A 7,428-nucleotide genomic window follows, 5' to 3' on the forward strand; every position below is an offset into this window, starting at 1 on the left:
AATCCTGGAATAATCTTGGACCCTTCCAACTCCATTTCAACACAAACCCAGGTTTCTCTTTACAGCCAGACCCTGACAGCAATGGACTCCTGGAACAGAAAGAGCTCGTTGGGCTTTCTTTCCTGGAAGAATGCCCAAGAAAGCTGGGAAGCACAGACTTAGGTGAGACCCATGAGCAAGCAGAACATTCACCTCTCAAGTATCTTTTCCTATTATTCTGTCAGGAAAAATTTCCAAACTCCAGGGTATATTTTTAATACTACGATTAAATTAATTCATACTATTTCAGTATTAATTATACTACAACATTTTGCAACTACTGCAGAGTTATCTTCAGTACAATTTCATAGGTTTATTGATTGTGTGTCAATATTTTAATTACAAACAGTTTCACAGACAGAATATTTTAAGTCTTTCATAAGGTGTGTATGAGCTACTCTGGGCTATCGGTTTTTTTGCCATTTAAAGAGGAAATATATTCTCAGAAATTAAAATGGATTTGGACAGGTAAGAAAGCAAAGGTTTTGCTTCTACTCTGTTCTATTTATTCTGCACTGCTCTATTCCATTTCCATGCATTTCACAAGGCTGAAAGTGGAGAGGTTTGTAGACCCAAGTCACTGCACTTTTCCAGCACTTTCCCTGCTCATGGAGCTGTAGTGTACCCTTCCCTGAATTTCAAGTGCACCGCAGAACTTAGTGGAATTAGTCTTGCTACCTTATCACAGCAGAAACACCTCACCTATAAAAATGAACAGGGTGCAAAATTAGGCACCATATCCTTTAATTCTGAAAACAATTGCGATCATGCAGCTCCTTGATACCTGGGCAAAATCCCAATTACAGGTGCACTGCTCCCTAGAGTGAATATTTGCATATGTAGCCCTACAATCTGCAGAGTGTACTCAATCTTGCAGAAAAAGGACTTTGAGAAAAATTTATTCCTCGCTGAAGTGAGTACAAATGCTCCACAGTGAAGGGGGCTTTTCTGCTATGCAATGGGGTGGTTTATGCAAGGAGATTCAAAGCAATGAGTATTTTATGAGTTAAAATGTAAGGAGACTGGAGGAAGCAGATCATCTGCTCTAATTCATAGTGAGAAAGAAACTTCTGCATAGTCTCCATTGCAAAAGTCTTCATGGAGGAGCAGCTGAGCTCACTTGAATCTCTCAGCAAGAAACGCCTGTGTCCACACCGCCACAGCCAGGGCTCAATACAGCTCGCTTCGAAGCTAGAAATAAATTTCCCTTGTGTTCACGACAGGAGCATGCATTTACTGAGTGTGGAGTCTGGCTTCTCCCTTAGGGTACTACACTCAAGGTCTGAACTTATGCACATAATTATTATTCTACTCCAATCATCTTTATGTATGAACTGGATTTATTTTATTTTTTCTAAGCCATTATTTAATACAATAGGCAGTGCAGAAACTAAGAACTTAATACAATAATTTCTGCTGTGTATCACATGTTTATCTGGCTGAAAATGTAAAAATGTCAGAATGCATGAAGTATATCAGAAGTGTCACCAGGCCTCTTTGGTATGCAACAGAGCACTGGAGAAGTAATTTTATTTAAAAAAAACAACCAATACTTTACTCCAAATTACATTTTTCCTACTATACCTTCAGTACTCAACAGCTAGTTTTGTTTTTTTTTAAAATCCTGACTGATGTTTAGATATTTATAGGTAGTACAAACCAAATTATTAACAAGACTCAGATCTGGACCGAGATGTAAATATGCACAACAGCTTTAACCTGAGCAAGCTTGTCATACCTAAGCTTTTAAACAAATTTGAACAGTTAGGGTGCCTTCCAGCTCTTACCAGAGAAACACCTCTGATACCTGTTTTGAGTTGACTAATGCTGCAGAGACTGAAATCTTCTCAGAGGACCTGTTTTTCAACAAATGCTACCCAGTTTTAACCTTGAATGCCCCTTTTATTTGGTATCACTTTCTACTTTATACATAATAATCATCTGAGGGAAGCAGCTACAGAGGATCTACTGTGGTCACCTGAGTACTGTAGGTTTTTTTATAAATGTGAACTTTGTCAGGCATTGCAGTTCAATTTTGGTCTTGGGGAAACACAGTTATGTTGCTGTGATAGTTAAATGATGCAACAACATTTGAACCTGTAACAAGTAAAGCAGAATATGTGACTCTTCACCTTCAGCTAGAGAATCAGCTCTGCCAGCAAACGGGCAGTCAGTCAACAGGCAGGTATCACACCAGGGCTTTCCAGTGCCCTTCAAGCACAGCTCAGATCCCACTTGCTTACAAAGGCAGGGCTGAAAGGGAGAGCTCCGTAAGTAGGACCATGAACACAAACTGGAGCTGGAGGACTGGCTACCCAGCACCAGGCTGGGATGCAGAAGACACCGACTGTTCAAGTTACACTGAGACTTAAGTCTGTTATATTTATTCAAGAATGCCTTAGCACTAAAGCAACAGGCAGCAGTGTATTAACAATCACGACTTTATTATTGAAGAAACACTATTTAAATCACCCCCTTTTTCTATTAAAACATTACCAAAAATCCCCAATAAGTAATCTGCATTTCACAAATGATGGTGACCTAGGTCTTCTGCTGCTACAAGCATAACTTGCTTTAGGGCAATGGGCTCTTAACAACCATCAGTTTACAGCAAATGAACATTTATCTGATTTTTTTATTTTATTGTATTGTATTTCTGTAATGGTGCTTGAAATTAACATTTTTAGTCTATTTTTTTTCACTCTTTTTTGATCATTAATGTAGTAAATTATACCAGCAAAATGAGTACAACAGTTCCATCTATGTTCTAAAAACCTATTAAGTGTCTGAGTAGAAACTGTGTAGCATTTTGAGGTTGACTATCTTATTTCTAAGGTCATACTTGGGCCTATTGACCTAAACCAAACTGACTCCAGCTCAAATATTCACAAGAAAAATCCTATCAAATTAAAAGCATAAAGTGAAAGAGGAAAAAAGAGCCTAGACACACAGTTACATCATCAAAGCTAAAATAATCTATAAGTAGTCAAAGTGTTTCAATGACATCCACAGGCTCTCTTCCTGTGAGGCCCCTATTGTATTCTTCAGATTAAAAAAGCCTCGCAAGTTGAGGTATTCAGCAAGCTGCTGGATATAATTTATCTTGCTTTAATTTATTAGAACATGTCTCTATATCACTATTCTTATTTTAACAAAGAGGTTTTTAAATTGGGAAAACTAAATGTATATTTAATTTATTTCAGCCAGTAAAGAATCCTTGAGAAAATCAATTTCCATTTATAAAAGTATCCCAGTAGGTTGCATGTCCCATTACTGCAGTATTGTACCTCTTACATCCAGTTTTATGTGACATATGGTATCATTTCTTCTCCATGATTCTATTACTTTTGGAAAACTATGTTAAAAACATCATTAAAAATGTAACATATCTGACAAAGCTGTGAAAATCAAAGTTTGCGCTGATCACTGGCAGTTTTGGTTGTACATCTGATATGGGATTCATATATTTTCATATTTCTGCTGTCATATGACCAAGCAAACTTCTTATAGTTCACCCTCACAACTACTGAGATATTACCAACAGTACTATTTCTAATCTGCTAAGGCATGAAGCAATTCCATACTGCTGCTTTTTTACTTAATCAGAAATTTCCACCAAAAACAATGCTTTTTTCCTGGTGTATAGTTAATTTCTTAATCAAGTGACACTATTTAAATGTCTATAATGGATACCCTAATGCTGAACCAGTGACAGATTTAAAATCTACTGTTTTGCAAAGTATAGGATCTCAAAACGTGTACTTCATCCTCATAGACAGCTGGGAATCAACAATATCAAAATCTTCACTTTAATATTATGGTATGGACTGAACATAAGTTAGTGGGGCTGGTTGTCCTGTACACGGGAAGACTTGCAAAACTCACATTGGGTTCCCCTACTCACAAGCTGAGCAACTGCTGAAACTGTTCCTCGGAACCACACTTACCTAGATCCTAGCACTGATAAACGTCACATTAACATGCTTAGGTAGCAGCAGTTATTCTAGTCCACAACTGGATGAGCAGTTCCCCTCCAAGGTGATGTACTCAAAAGGTAAAAGGTTCCATCTCACCCTTCCCTACCTGAAGTCCATTTCCCCATGCTTAGTTCAAGGAGTGTGATTTTGTGTTCGGTTCATTTATTTATTTTAGATTACAAGCAAGGAACCATTGCAATCATTCATAGCTGCCGTTGTTCTCAAATTATATGTTTGAATCTACAGACACCAAACAATTCAACTGTAATGAAGTATTCTTTCTATAACTGATTATTTTCACAAGAATTTAATTTAGTTTCAGGTTGGGCCCTAATTTCATTTATCATTTTATACTAAGTATAAAAAAAATGTGTTGGTGTACGTGCCATATAATAAACGGTGCTGTGAACTACAGGGCCCTAATTCCATTGTGGCTTCTGATGGCATCATAAGCTATGGGAGAGGGGTTCCAGTGGATTGTATAATCAACAGAACCCAAAGCATAAATTACAGCTCTGTAATTCAAACCTGACCTGTTTTCTATTTCAAACAAAATATTGGTAACAATTGCTGTGCAGTTAGCAGCATTTTAGTGCTGCTGCAACTGTTTACTCTGGTTCCTCAGTAACATGCCCTAGACTTACCCAAGTTCATTGATTGCAACTGATCCTGGCTGCTCTTCAGTATTTCTGGAGAGTTTTGATATTCTTGTGCATGACATTCTGCAATCAATAAGCACAACTTCAGGATGAGTGCTGATTTAGGTGTATAACAGCATACCCAGGAATTACGAGGGCTTTTTCTGGAACTGTAATGTGCACAACATTGCAATGAATAATGCTCCATTCCCCAAGCTAGCATAAGAAAGGGCTGTAAAACTAATCACCTCGTAGCCCAAGAATGATGCAGCTCAGGTTGCTTTGCATCCTTGATTCATTTGAAGGCGTGTATTGCCCCTCATCCACAGTAGTACAGATTTCAGAGGCAATTAATGGAATCAGATGCTCTGGTCTCACTGAAGTTCTGAAGAATGTAGCTCTATAGCTCTTTTAGAAACCATTGAAAAGTATCATTTCATGTATTTAATTATGCAATCTGCCTGTTTTACTCAAGGATAGATGGTGCTTACTAAAGTCATGTCTGAGCAAATGTAATCAAGTTATTAAATTTGAGTATATCCTTAAATCCCATTTCCTTTAGTAGGACTGTAATGAAAATCTGATCTGATGAGGTGTGATGTTTACTCTAAAATAATACCAGAATAGAAAAGTGTCTTATATCTAAGCATTTTCCTTTTCTGAACTGCAAGAGGACTCAGAAGTGAAAAGAGAAGGAAGACAAAAATTTGTGTTCTTTAAGAATGCACATAATGACCAAAGGCAAAAAGAATAAAGATCAGATTTCCAAATGTGGGAGTAAAGTTTTCTCTTATTCGCAGAATTACTATGTAGACTGCACAATAGAAATGCCTGTGTTCAGTATAAACACTTACTTTTCATTTGCTTTGCAGAGCAATTGAAATTTGGAAAAGGAGATCACAGGTAAGACAGTGACAGCGACCATTCCAGTCCATGGGTAATAATCCACCTGTGTGACAGAAGGCATTCAATTTTTATAACCTGGATCTATATCAGGTGACTGGGATCAGAAAGTAGAGGGCAATTTGTTCCTAGCACTCCTTTGTTGCTCATTTTTTATAAGGTTTTAACCTCTAGCAACTCTAGGATTTGAAAGGAGGAGGTGTCTCCCTTATACTATATCCTTACATCCCACATCAGACTAAGAGTAAATTCCAGCAAGCCATTAACTGTGTGTAAATCAATAAAAACCAAACAAACAAAAATAAATCCCAGAGGCCAAACATATAAGATCAGAATTTCCAAGCACTTGTCTGATTTATAGGCTCTCTCTACTAATTCTAAACCCAAGCCTGTTATCAGCCCTCAAGCAGTGCATCAGGAATGCCATGGAGCCACTAGTCTTTATCCTTATCTTCATCACCGTTTCCCCTCTGCCACTTCAACACAGCACAGAAAAAGCAACAACTATTCTGCTATTGGATACCACTACAGGCATTTTTGCTCATTATCTGAATATTATGTACTTGATTGCTGCAAACACATTTGTTGTTACAAATGGAGTTGTCTTCTTCATGTATCATTATTAAATAAGCTATCGTTAAAAATGCCTAAAGATGCACAGCATGTACAGCTACAGCATGTAAAATACAAAACATACAAAAACCACAAGGTGCTTTGTGTTTTTGTGCACATGTATACACACAAAAAACAAATAGCAGAGAAGGAAGTGCTTTTAGAATTTGTCCTGTTAGAAAACTGGCTGTGTTGCAACACAGGACAAGACGATGCTGCATCATTTTTATGCAGACCCGCACAATGGTGCACTAATGCAGCAACACTATGTCCAGAAGCAACAACACCAGGAGGAACTGTTGCATCCAGCTACTAGAAGTTGAAATGAACACGTAGAGGAGGAGTTGCACAATGCTGACTTCTTCCAAATATAGAATAAGTGTACGGTTTTCCTCTACAAGTATCTTTAAATTGTTATGAGAGGTTTGAGCTTCTAGTGAACAGTCATAGAACTTTGAAAATGAGTATTTTTGAAATTTGTTGGTGGTGATAGCATCTGTGGAACAATGCCACGGCATATGCCACAGAAATATATAACTGAAATAAAGCCTCCTTGCCATGCTGAAAGAAGATGTGACATACAAATATTTCGTATTTAGAAATGTGTATGTTCAAACCAAGCAGTTCTTAACCCTGAGTTCTGCGCAGGCAGTTCCTGCTCTGCCTGTGCTGTTGCAGAGCTGCTGCAGTGTTCACACTGCAGTTCATCTGCACGGCAGCCTGGTGCCTGCACCCAGACCTTCAGCACACACGTGGAGTGCAGAGGGGATTTCACCTCCTAGAAAGAGCAGGCAAAATTAATGCCTGCTCTCAGTCCACTGATTGCAGAACACTTATATCAGAAATAGAGTTGGTTCTGTCCATGTAATATCCTTCATCACAATATCGACTAATACATCCTCAGATCTCAAGCAAGGGGAAAAAAAAGGCTGTCACATTTCTTTTGGCACTTAGGTACCTTCATACTGCTAGAGAATTTCTCAGGGGATGATCAGAATAATTAGCACATTATTAAGTAATGAAGCTCATACAGCATAAATAATCTCCCTAATATCTGGGTCTCCAAGATCTTATCTTCTCATAGGAAGAAACCAAATCCAATGTTCTCAGCCATGCTGTCCTGTGACACACCAGCCAGCACTTCGTGACAATTACTATTCCCTAGAAAGCTGCTTTTCAGCATGGTTTTAGCACATGGGCTGTTGAGTCCATATCAAATTAGGTGTCCTGTTGGCCACATGCAGGGAGAAAGGCCACAG

The sequence above is a fragment of the Falco naumanni genome, chromosome 4 (genome assembly GCF_017639655.2).
Source record: "Falco naumanni isolate bFalNau1 chromosome 4, bFalNau1.pat, whole genome shotgun sequence".
Lineage (NCBI taxonomy): Eukaryota > Metazoa > Chordata > Aves > Falconiformes > Falconidae > Falco > Falco naumanni.